Here is a 13,000-nt window from a genome sequence, read left to right on the forward strand (position 1 = left end):
CCAGGCTGCACTTCTCACCAGTTCCTTGCCATGCCCCGGACCGGATAATTAACAGCACATAAATAGCTGTTATTTAAATTCAACTCCAAAAATTGATTAAATGTTAACACACATTAGTCAGCACTTTCAGATCCACTGATAACATGTTATTTGTTTCTAAGGTTAACAAAAACATCCACAATCCATTCATCTTATCTACATAAGGTTACACCGTTGGACCCTTTATGATCATGCTACATACTGTAACAGAAACACAGTACCAGTTTCACTCTTGATAGCTGACTGCCATAGGACAGAGAACTCAAATGCCTTTTTTTTTAATACAAGCTGTAGTCTGTTTTTTAAATGGATTATTTGTACCGTCTTAACTGTACGTTTTCACCCAGTCTCCAGCCGATCTGTTTAGTACAGCCATTCAATGTTTTGCTAAGCAGGCTGTAAAAAGACCATTTAAATTAAATACCTTCTTTATTCAGGTGTACACCAGTTAGCAATTTTAAGACCATCACCTATTTCAACAATGACAACTAAATTTAGTGGGGTGCAGCATGCTGGCTTGTTTCCTTGCTGAGTTTTGTACACTCTTTTTAAAGAGTAAGGATGAGGACATTCAAGAGAGATATCATGTTTATGGAAAGGGTTAAATAGGCTCATGGTAACGATGCTTTGACTGCTACACCATAACAAAAAAACAAAGCCACCCGATGCCCTGCAACAAGTAATGAAAATTTTTATGCCTCCTCCATGATTAACCATGACTTATCACTGATATAAAATAAAATATCACAAATACAAAATAAAAAAGGTATATCAATTTCACAGTATCATTGGCACTAGGATAAACCATTTTGCAGCAAAATCTCACTGGAGGACATCGTCAGTGCTGTGTGCCCGAGAAGATCCTGCTCCCAAGCCTCAAGTCTCCTCAGCCTCCATGGTGGTTGCTTTGCTAACGCTTACTTCTAGAAACATGCAACACTTGTTTCCAAACCAGCTTCAAAGAACTTGTGCGCCTGGGCTTCACGCACACCTGTAGTCTGTTTATGCTTTTCCAGGAGGGCAGGTAGTGCCAGCTGAGAAATACGATTAGGGGAGGATTCTGTTTAGGGTCATAATCAACTGAATTAATCCAATAGCTGTGGAGAAACATTTCCACACTTAACATCATACCTGTGTCTTGGAGAATACTAAAGGCACTTCAAGGCCCAATACTTAGAACACTATGCTAACACTCAAATTTGCTGTATTACAAGTCAAACAAGAAATGTGTTTAATGGAGGTCTCTCTCCCCGCAAGAATGAGAGGAAATAGAGAAGTAAAGGCCTCTAAAATCAACTTGTCCTTTTCTGCTCCTACTATGGGGCAATTTCTAAGAGGCAACATCAGTTTCTCACCATTGACTTCATTTACTGTCAAGCCAAATGCCAAGTTCTGCTTCAATCATTGTTTCACTTCTTCAGCACCCACTACATTGAAGTTTAAGGTCTAAAATCTTAATCAATTACATTTTCTAAGATTTCTTCAAGTTCTGTGACATCTCATGATTACCCACTAGTAAGAGTGTTCTTCCCAACCAGATATTCAAACATTTAATTTTTCAATAAAGTCAATTTAAAGTAAATGCACAAAAAGAACAAGCAGCAGCAAAATTAATTTACTGTGATAGCCAGACACACCCCAATTTTATTTTATTTTTAAGCATGCAATTAAGAGCAATTTCATTCCCCTATGTAGATATTACATGGAAGAGAAACATTACTGTAAGAAGAGCTTAGTACTATTGGTACACAAACCTTACGACAGATAAATTAGAGCCTAGTAAAACAGCATGTAATTTACATTTTGTTATGTCAATCACAAGTAGCATCTTGAGGCTCTTAAATAGTATGCCAAACCACAACACAAGAGAACTAATTTAAATCAACCCATGCGGCAGGATCACTTAAGTTTCCACCATCCAAGAGATCCCCTAGAATGAGTTAGCAACTGGATTTCACAAGATTATTCGTCTTCAACATCCATTTACACCTTTAATTTACCAGCATGTTATGAAAATATTTTACTACAAAAGAGTTATAAAGTTTTGCATAGTTACAGAAAAACCAATGAAGTAAAACAACAAGGGCATGGGTTTTAATAACCCATGGCCTTTACTACTTGAGAACCTGATCAGCAAATGTGCAGGTGGCCCAGTAATACAGCGGCCCCGCTCAGCCACACAGAAAATCCACACGTTGGATTAGTCTCAGAGTTCTTGGTTTTCGCCAGCAGAGAAGGACGGACAGAGCAGCCCAGTACCATGCTTTACATACCCTTCAGTAACAGCAGGACAAATGACATACCCTGACTTTTTTCTTACACTTCTATAACCAGCACCTTGTCTACATTCCTATACCGCATAGGAAATTAACAGAAAGGTCAGTATATGCATTGCAAAGCAAAAGTATGAATACAAGGCAACAGACCAACATGGAGCGGGGTCCAAGAATTCTCTCAATCCTCTTCCATTCCATGATGTTTAGAGTGAGAGGACCAGAAACATAAGGTAATTTAGCTATAAAATAAAGTCCAAAAATCCAAAGTGCAAGAAGTTTATGTTAACTCACTCATATCATTCGTAAGAATTCCTATGCATGCTTTTTCTTAAAGGGACATGAATTAAGGTTTTCCAAAAAAGTTTAATAGAAACACTATCACACTGTGAGTTGACACAGTGTATGTGCCACTATGTTTTCTGTCATCATTGCTCAGTGAAAGACTTGCACATAAAAAGGAAAAACTACACAAGTGCCAAGAAATGCAGAAGTACAACTGAAAAAAATATTGTCTCTGGTCTTGTAGCTTGTATCAATTATCAATTTTAATAAAAAATATAAGCAAATACTTTCAGGCAGGGCAGCTTAGGCTTCTGTTTCCTTAAATATGAAGTACAAAGTTTCTATTTGTCAAATCATGCTGCAAGTACAACAAATGTACTCAAACTATGACTTCCACAGAAATGTATGAGACTTGTATTCTTCTGCTATTTAAATCGGTAACTGCTTTTCATGTTGCTTTAAACAGGAATTTTCCTTTTGATTTCATCACTGCAGCATATACAGCAGTAAAGCAATCTTTACTTGCCAATATTGCTCAGTTTATAGCAAATCCAGGACACTACATCAGCCAAGTGCTCCTCATGCGTGTGGTGTTAGAACAGAAACGTCCTCCCGCCCCCAACCTCAACACAAAGTAAATTTCAGACATCAAAATGCTATGCTAAAGTCCTCTGTTGGCATGGCTAGACTTACTATAAATCCTAACTCACCAAGAGCTTAAAGTTAGCCTAGTGAGGTGTAGATTGAACCTCGGCACTCTCACTCACCTAGCATGCCCCTCAGGTGACCAACACACTCCTGGGTACCTTCCTCTCAACTGCCCTGAGTACTCTCCCTCACCCAGTCCAGTCTATAGAAATACACAAACTGCCACTTTTTTTTACCATTTGATATTTACACTTGGACATGTTGGCCACTTCAAGGTGTCACCTACATCACCACAACCAAGGACAAGACTCTGCAAACTTCTCTTCTATGTTTTAACAGATACTTCAACAAGCATGCTCACAGTGGCTTTTTACACACTCGAAAGCTTGTTAACCAGCCAGGGCATTTCCCTCTTCCCCTCTTTCCAGCCATGGACGTGCTCTTCAAAGAGCTCTATTTACATGCCAAGTTACAAAGTTCAGCTGCTTCCAAAGCAATGTGGAAAAAGCGCAGCTTTTATGATTCTACAGTGAGGTTTTTCACATGAAGCAGCTTCTTAGACTACTTTTTTTTTTTTAATTTCCAAACAGGATTTCACAGTTCAAAAAAAAAAACCCTCAGTCCACCCACAGACCTTTAAGGAACGTTAACTGAGGGGCTTCAAAAGAAGAGAGCTCTGCAACCTTAAGCATCACATTACTGAATGAACATCCATGGAAAAAACTGTTTACAAATCAGAAATAAGGGTCGCCGAAATTTGCATATCCACCAGAGTTTAAACTACTTCTCTAATATTTAGGCATGGCATGCCTTTTGCCATCTTCTGTTATATCTTTCCATTTGCTTACTCTTTCTTCTCATTTTCTTCCGAACCTTTGGTATGAAATCAATCGTCTCTGAAATTCCTTCTTCTAGGACAAACCACAAGACTGGATTCGGTCACTTCTTCAGCAACATTCATACCAGTTATCACCTGGGGCTTCCCCCAGCCCCCAACATACAAGTATTTCTAGATAGAACCTTCCTCCTGTTCCCCAAGAAGTTAAGTCCTAGATTTCTACCTTGCACTTAGCCTGTGAACAACTTAAGAGCAAAACTGGCACTTCATCAGCAGCATCTTTGTGGAGAGACGACAATACTGTCAATAGTTCAATAATAATGATTAGTTTGGATGAACAGCCTACGCAAATAAAACCCCTTTACAAAAACAGGAATAAGGAAATTAGCAAGGATGAAAGATTCCACTAGGAATGCCAAAGCAGCGCTAGACTTGCAGCGTCAATTAAAAGATTCTGAGAAACAGAAAACTGAAAATATTAAAACCTTACTACCAGCAATTCTTACCCACTCTTTTCCCCATCTCTCCCTTCATCCTACACCAACACGAAGCAAAGAAAAATGATTGGAAAGTTCCAGAGAGAAGAAAATGACACATGCCAAGAACTTCCAGCGGCAAGTCCAACTTCCTAAAAATGACCAGGAATTTAGAAGCTACAGCCAGCTGCAGTCTGCTGACATGGATTTCTTCTTCCTCTCTACACTGGCAGGAAATAACTACAACCTATCTTCTACAAATTTTTGATGGCCCATCTAAGATGTGGACTATTTAAATTCTTGGAAAACACTTTTGCTTTTCAGAGACCACGAGCGACTACCTTGCACAAATAAAGGAATACAGCAATACAACCTCTACAGAGACACTGTCAGGCCTTCCTCCTCTTCTGTTCCAAAAGTTCTGTTTTTAAGGTCTCCCCTCCAAGTACAGACAGCACTTTTCTACCTTCCTTCCTTCCTGCAAACATTAGGCCCCCTCTGCCTCCACAGTTGCTTTCTTCAGGTCTCTCAAAAATGGTTACCATATCTTTAAAAATAAAATAAAATAAGACCAAGTTTTGCAAACAGTCCTTCTCCATTCCTTCCAAGGATGTTAAATTATTCTGCATGAATGAAGGAAATTATTTTAATTTTGTCTTTACCCTAGAAGGCCAGGTTTCAAATGCTTACTAGAACACACAGCTATTTTAAATTAAGTTAAATAGCCCAGCTATTTCAATTTAAGTTCAAGTTGCACAAACATTTTTTGGAACTGGAGATTTGAAATACTTTATTTTCCTGACAACAATGCCCACTTAAGTCTTTCTTTACTTTAACCACACTTGGAATTTCTACGCTTTCAGGACAAAGTATGATTAAACTTTCAAAAAATGTTAACAAACTAATGTACACACCTAAAGGAAAAAAAAAGATTCAGGCATATCCAGGACCCCCCATTTTATGAATTTTTTGTACTGCCGTATTCTGCGCACGAGCTATTTGGCATGCACTCTCTCCAGAGCAGGACATTTTCTTCTTACTTTCTGTAAATCACAGGGCACCATTTGCAGAGCCATGTAAATAAATAATAAGACATTTAGCCAGACAATGCATATTTCTATTTTGATTCAAAACCCAAGTTTTACGCTACTCAGTAGCGCGCATATGACTCCTGAGCTATCCCTTTTAAGTTCTCACTTCCAGAAAAATTAGTGGGTTAATGATTAACAAAGTCCGGTGCAAAGCAAATCCAGAATGAAAGAGGGGAAAAAAAAAAAAAAAGAAGAACCAAAACACTGATATTTTCCTCAAAACCAGGAAGCCTGTAAAGGTACCGGAGGGACGCGGGTCCCCCGCGCAGAAGCTGACAGGCTACGGCGGACACGGCTGCTGCCAAGAGCGGGTCAGAGGCGCGGACAGTGCCGTGCGCGGCCACCGCCGCGCCAGAGCAAACTTTTGACGGCGAGCCATGGCTGCCGTGCCGCCAGCCGGCCGGGGAGCCCCGGCTCGGCTCACACGCCTCCCCTCACGGCACCTGGCCGCAGCGCGGGCGGGCGATGCCTGTCAGGGACGGGACCGCTCGCTCTGCCCGGCCGGGGGACCCCCGCACACACCGGGCAAGCTCCCCCCCGCCGCGCCGCGCCGCCCTGACCCGGCCGCAGCTCCACCTCGCCCGCCCGCAGGCACCTGCGCGGCCGCGGACAGGTACGCGCCGCGCAGCTCGGCGGAAGGGCGGCCGCCTGCGCGCACCGCGGCGCCGAGCCCCTCATCTCCGCCCCCGCCCGCGGGCTGGCGGCCCCTCAGGGCGCGGAGACTCCCCCCCCGCTCCAACGGCCGCCGCGCCCCTCCGCGCGCGCAGCAGCGCCCCCCCCCTTCACGCACCGCCTCCCATCCCCCCGCGCCGCCCCCCGCGCCGTGTCCTGCCCTTGCCTCCTGCCCGCAGTGCCCGGTGCAGTGGGAGGAGCGGCGCCCGGCGCCCGCCTCCCCTCAGGGGCGCGCAGGGAGGGCTGTCTGCCGCCCCGACCCCTCCCCGTCGCCAGCCCCGCCGCTCGCCCGCCTCACCCCGCTCGCCGCCGGCCCCGGCGCAGCCCCCCCGGCCCCGTCCCGGCTCCGTGGCCCCGTCCGGCTCCTCCGGCTCCGCAGCGGCGAGCGGGGCTCCGGCACGTGACAGCGCCCAGCGCCCCCATAGGCTGGGGCTGCCGGGCAACGTGAGCCCGCCCCCTCCCTGCACCTGAGAGAGAGCCTTACGCCAACTACGTAGGGGGATGCCGGGCCACCGCGCCAATTCCGTAGTGGCGCGGAACCAGCCGTTTCCTCCTTCCTCGCGGCAGGCCAGCGCAGCCTTACGGAATTGACGTAAAGCTTCTCGGCTCGGCCCGTCCGGTTTCCTACCTGGGGCCGCTACTCCTTGCGTAAACTGCGTAATCCCACCCGCCGCCCGGGAAGAGGGCTCTCTGCAGTTCAGAGAGCTCCTGCAGCTACGTGGGTTAGAAGCGGCCAAGCCTGCACCTAGGTACGTTACTTACGTAAAGCCCCTCAAAGAGGTTAGTGATTCTTGCGAATTCTCCGTAATGTCGTCAACGCGGGCGCTGCACCTGAGCGGGCTCCCGTTGCGCCAATGCCGTAGCTGCTAGCGTGTCGGGCGCAGAGTGCGTAAGCGACGCGGTAGGGTCCTCCCCATCCCTGGCTGAGGGGCAGCCGGGCCTGGCGGCGCGGCGGGAGGCAGGTGTGCGTGTGGGGAGGATCGTCCCTGCCCCGTCTCCGCTCAGGGTGGGGAGGAGCCGCCGCCGCCGCCCCCGCGCCGGGGCGCCTCGGCGGAGACTGGGCGTGTGGTTTCACCGTCGCCCGGCCCCGCTTGCAGCGGCCCAGGGCCGTGACTGTAAATACTCACCACAGGCAGACCCGTCCCCGCCGGCTGAAGGGGCTGGAGGTGCTGGGCTGGCGGGCGCTGGCAGGGCCTGGCCGCTGGGCCTGGAGCGCAGCCCGCGGGCCGGAGGGAGGGAGGGAGGGGGCAAGGCTGAGGGGAGGGGGCGAAGGCGGGGGTGAGGTGTGAGGCAGGGCCTTGGCACCCCTTACCCAGGCAGTGCACATCCTCGATGGGTTTTATATCCCGCTGCAAAACCTAAAGCAGTGCAGAAAGAGAGTAGTTTTGTAAATTGAGCTGAGAAGTAGTGTTTCCATGTGAGTAGTTGTTCTCCGTATGGAATCCTCAGCGGTTGTCTGAGGACATTAAAATGAAGGCAGCTTTGTGGTGTGTTTAGGCAGGTGGGGCTTCATAAGGAATACCGTGTTCAGTGATCTCCATCTTTGTCTTTTAGAAATCACGACAAATGGGTTCAAGTTAGCTTTCAGCTGCCCTGAGATAATTCTTCCTAATCCCAGACATCTGACTGTTCTAGAGCAGATGGGCACTACAGTGAAGTTGAAGAGAGAGCTCCAAGTACTGTTGTTCATCAAACTCTTCAGAGAAGTGCTCATGTGCCAAAACCTTTAGGTACGAGGAGGGAGGGTGGCGGGGTTTTTTTTCTTTGGATGTGCATTCCATAGAACCTTTATGGTTTTGCTTCAACATTCAAATGGCCGATATCTTCACATGAGTACTTCAAAATTTCTGCCAGGTTTTCTAGGTTAAGTGACTTTTCAAACTCGGCTTTCAACAGATAAGTCCATGGCAATTGTATTTAATACACTTTTCAAAAGTAATTTTATATAGGCTCTAAAGATGAAAGACAGTTGACTGGCGAGCTCTATGCCAAAATAATCAGTACACAACGTGCTGTGCTGAAGCGGCCTATGAGGGAACTTTGGCAAAAGGCAGTAGGATCAGGAGATTTGCAGCACTGAAGTGAAACAGTAAGTTTCATTCAAAAGAGTGATTTGCAGCATTAGAGTGGAAGTAGAAAACACGTGTGCATTAATAACTTTACGTGTAGTGAGAGGTCCAGCTTGTTCAAATTAAACTTACATTTTGTATATTACTTTGCAAGCCTGTGGCTAAATTGTCACCGTAGTTCTGAACAGTCAGATATAGCTCTACTTTTGTAACAAACTTTTATCTCATGATGTTTAAAGATTGAAAGTAGAAACAAATCTAAGGAATCTCAATTACTGCTTTCAAGTCTCGAATTGAGAGGTTTCAAAGCAATGAATGAGTTTAGCTAAGTCTCCTGTGTGGCCTTAAAATATTAGTGTAGGCCTTGAGAAGGGGCAAGAAGATAATAGCTAGAAAATCAAGGACTGGTCCAAGGACTTCATGTGAGAACATTTTTATTTGAAATTGATTACAGCGAAGAAAGACACGGTACGAATATAGCCCAGAGGAAGGCTGCCAGAGGAGATAGTGGAATGGGAAGGGACAGCTGTGAAAAAGTGGTGGCTGTGCAGTGAAGCTGGAAATGTAGTAAGGAGAGAATAATCTGCAAGAGATGGTACCTCAGACAGTGAAGCTTTTGCAGAGGCAGAAGACGGATATTTTCAGCTGTGGCCTGAGTGAAATCTTGACTTTTTCTGTTGAGTTCTCCCTTGGGCTAATGATTTGCCAAGGGCAAAAACACAGAGAAAAGGGGATTGATGGATTAATTTAGAATACACGGGATTGGAAGAGCTTTGGCGCTGCGGTACAAGGATATAAATTTAACAAGGAAAAGAACATCTGAGGTTTGGGAAAAAAGTTAATATCTGTCTTCAGGCGTCATGGAATAAAAAGGAAGAAAATTAAATTTATATCTCTAAGTATACTCAATAAGAGATGAGGACTTGAATTCTGCCAAAAGCAACCTGGATTAGAGTTACCTTGATGAAAGTTAAAGTAAATAATAATAATTACACTCCTACTTGGGACAAAATACTGGCATAGAAAGATTTTTTTTCTATATATAACTATGATGGAAATAATGTGTGTTTCCTGCAGATCTTTTCATAGAAATATTTAAGACATTGTCATGTATTCTTGAGTGTTACCAGCATCCCCTAGACAACTGAGGGGATCACAGAGGCTGTAGAGATGCAGAGACTAAGTTAGGTGAAACACTTTGCCGGCAGTCACACATACAACAAGTGGCATAGTCTGGATTAGAATTCCAAGCCTTGTGCTTGTTCCAGTAGGCTGTTCTCACAGTTGTGAGCAGAAGCAAGTCTAAAGGGTGTTATTATATTTGAAAGTACAAAGTTTATGTTGTTAGCGTGTAACTTGGATTCTTTTTTTTTTGAAAGAGGTTGATGATCTAAATGATTCCGGCAAATCTAAACTTTCTAGGAAAAGTGAGCGTGGAAAGGGAACTTAGACTTAACTTCTGAATACTGCATAGTGGCTTGTCCTGTCTCTTTGTATCTCCTGACTGGCCAGATTAGGTTAGGATGGTCTGATTTTAAGTACTATGTAGGTTTTGTGCTGTAACAAGTGTATATAATGGAATAAAACCAATCATATGAGAACAGTATACAGATCTGAGACGTTAATGCAGAGAGCAGTCGTGACTGAAGTGTTCTAAAACTCTTCCACTGACACAATAAATGTAGTATTAGTTTGTAAAAAAAAAATGTGTTCCTGGACTGATTGTCCTGCTTGTACATCTCATACATGATTATGCCGTCTTCTATAAATGTGATAAAGAAATTTTATTACCAGTATTAAATAAAAAATAAAAGCAAGGCAGGAGCTAGTACATATGACCAGCATGTGAAAGCAGTTTTCCTGGGGACTAAAAAACCCCAAAAAACAGAGGGACCCTTTACAAAACGTTGTTGATAGCTACCAGTTTTAAGCTTGGAGTGAACCAGGCACTGAAATCTGCAGTGAGGCAGCCCTACGGGATGGTGTACTTGGATGATCTAGCATCAGCTACAAATACTACATTAAGGACTAAATGGCTATTAGCTATAGTAAAGGGAAAAATCCTAAGTGAGCAAGGATGAAATGTAATCTATCAAATTTCAAGTGTTTGATATTGTTTACAGACAAATGGGAATGTTCACTTCGTGCCTGAGGGAAGAGGTATTTTTCTCTTGCTGTAACTCAGAAAAGAAATCTATGTCGTAGACTTACCATTGTCCAGTGACCCAGTTCTTTATGGATTTCAAATTCTGCCTTTAGACATGTACTAAAGTTAATGGGATTTGTGCAAAGGTATCTGAGGACAGACTTTGAATTGGAAAAAAGTAACTCTGTATGAGGTGTGTATTTTAAAAATCTTCATAGAAAAAGCCATCTTTACATGTGAAATTAGTCTCATAAGCTTCACAAGAAGTTAAAAACAACAAAAAATTGGAGAATTTGAAAAGGAACTTGTTTGACTTTACATCTTTTTAATCTATAAAAACAAATAATTGCATGTGTGTAACTTTAATTTCAGTGGGATTAATCACATATTTAATGTGGCTGTTTGCATGCTTTGAAGTTTGGCAATGTTTGAATACTTTCCACACAGGAGGCTTGGATTTAGAAGGGTGATAAGCTAAGAAGATGACTTGCAAATGTGAAGTGTTTTGAAGAAAACCTTGAAGTTTGAAAAAGCAACTCATCTTTAATGACAAGAATGAAGTTGGAAATAATTCCATACAGCGTAAAACAGTGTCCAGAGCCACTCTTCTATCTGGCTGTATTTGCTTGTGTGGAGAGAAGTCATGAGAAAAGAAGGGAGATAGAATGCCAAAGGATACAGAAAACAAAGTGGAAAGTCATGGTGTCATCTGGCTTCTACAAAAAAACCCAACATCACAGAGAGCAGAAGGTGAAAGTAAAAAGGTTATAATATAAGCAGCATAAAAATAGATGTTGAAAGGATTAAAGCTGCATTCAGAAAGGGTAAATATTTTTTTAAAAATCCTCTATCTTTGCAGGGCATCTGTGCAGGTATTAAAACCTAGAGTCAATAAAAATATTTCTGCAAAGCTGCATTAAAATCAAAGGCTAAATATCTGAGTAGTCAATTGCTCAGAGTGGTCTAGGGGTGCAGGAAGGGAAATCAACAGTGAAAAATTGGCGGATTTTAATTGCATCTGTTTCTCTGCAGGATGTGGGCAGAAGATTCGCAGCAGGGAAAAAGAAATGTGAGGTGGTATCAGTACTAGAATAGTCTTCGCTAGGGTAGATAAGCATTGCTTGCAGTAGGTGTAACTGTGTGTGGGTATTGATCTTCTGAAAGCATATCCAAGTCTTGACCAAGCAATTCTACTTACACCTTGTTTAAGCTGGGACTGATGTGACTTAAGCCTGGGTTCTCACCACGTGGCCTGGAGTGCGAGTACTGTTGAGTTTTACTTTACATGGGCTCTAACATGTCTGTTTCCTAGTGAGGATCCTGCAAAAGTTGATTGACTGAGTTCATGTTTGGTAGTTCTCAAATGCCATCTCGCTGTTCCTCGAGCATCCCATGTTGTTCCTAGGTGTCAGAATTTACCTTGTTTTGTGTATTCTTCATCCCAGCTTTTATTGTTTTGTTTCATTCCATTCTGCCTTCATTTTTTGTTTGGCCCACAGCTACTAGCTGGTTAATCTGTGGCATGATGTAGCAAAGAGTTTTATTCTGAAAAATGCTTTCAAGATCTGTATTCATTTTTTTAAAAAGTATATCTGAGGCATAAAAGGGAGAGAATCAAGCAGATGACTATCCAGTGTCGAGGGTACTTAAAAATCTAGAATCTGTGCTGCAAAACAAAAGATGACATGCATAAATCTGGCAGTTCTTTGTGTACCTAACTCATTACTAAGAGTTTTACAGAGTACTTGCTAATATCTGGTGCAATCCTGAATGATAGTTGTTTGACTTTGGACTGGAGCAAAGGAGATAAAATGGTACTGGAGGAAAATTAGACACTAAAAGAGGAGGAATCACACCATGAAATGTACCAGAGTGCTCTTCAAGTCCAAGAACGGGCTCTGTGGGGTAACATTTCAGAGATCTTTTTAGCGATAGGGGTGAGGATCAGCTTGAAAAGCAAGCAAAACTGGAACCAAGTAAGTGGGAAATACTTTCAGGTTATGACTAATGCAATTATTAGAGAGGCTACTGCATGCACTGTGGTGGATTTAGCTTCAAATAAGAACAGAAGTTATGCCATGTGTGATTGATTCCAGGTTGGGTTACAATTTAGAAGTGCAATTAGTGAGTCATTTGCTACTTTATATCAATTATTAAAAACAACAAAGGTCTAGGTTAAAAAAAAAAAAGTGCCTATCTCAGTATGTGCTGCTCTACTTGTTAATCTTCTGATTTCACATTTTTGTTTGATGTGTCTTAGCTTTGCTGAGTGTCATGGTACAGAGTGTTCCTTATACTAGCAAGTGAATTGCTATACACTGTACTGGCACTCAGCATTACAGTCCCTTTGGTATGACCCTGTCACTGCGTCCCTTCGTTACGTGTTTGGCTAGAACCAGCCCAAGTGAAGTTGTCTGTAAATTGGCAAGCTGCAAATTGGCAGCTTCCTGAACTATTTGTAAA

General features: G+C 43.3%; 2 protein-coding genes across 12 annotated transcripts in view; one reads left to right on the plus strand and one right to left on the minus strand.

Annotated features, from left to right (window-relative positions):
* The window catches only part of STRBP (spermatid perinuclear RNA binding protein), a 79,636-nt gene extending 72,300 nt beyond the window's left edge, over window positions 1-7,336 (minus strand). For 4 of the 11 annotated variants that reach the window (XM_075170851.1, XM_075170850.1, XM_075170853.1 and 1 more), the window contains exon 1: window positions 6,621-6,692. The gene's annotated coding sequence lies outside the window, so the exon portion shown is untranslated. Of the gene's footprint in view, window positions 1-6,620; window positions 6,695-7,084 lie in introns of those variants that run through there. The other 7 variants (XM_075170852.1, XM_075170847.1, XM_075170848.1 and 4 more) reach the window with 4 other exon arrangements.
* The window catches only part of CRB2 (crumbs cell polarity complex component 2), a 75,429-nt gene continuing 69,197 nt past the window's right edge, over window positions 6,769-13,000 (plus strand). The window contains exon 1 of the mRNA XM_075170825.1: window positions 6,769-7,071. The gene's annotated coding sequence lies outside the window, so the exon portion shown is untranslated. The remainder of the gene's footprint in view (window positions 7,072-13,000) is intronic.

This window comes from Calonectris borealis, chromosome 21 (assembly GCF_964195595.1).
Source record: "Calonectris borealis chromosome 21, bCalBor7.hap1.2, whole genome shotgun sequence".
NCBI lineage: Eukaryota > Metazoa > Chordata > Aves > Procellariiformes > Procellariidae > Calonectris > Calonectris borealis.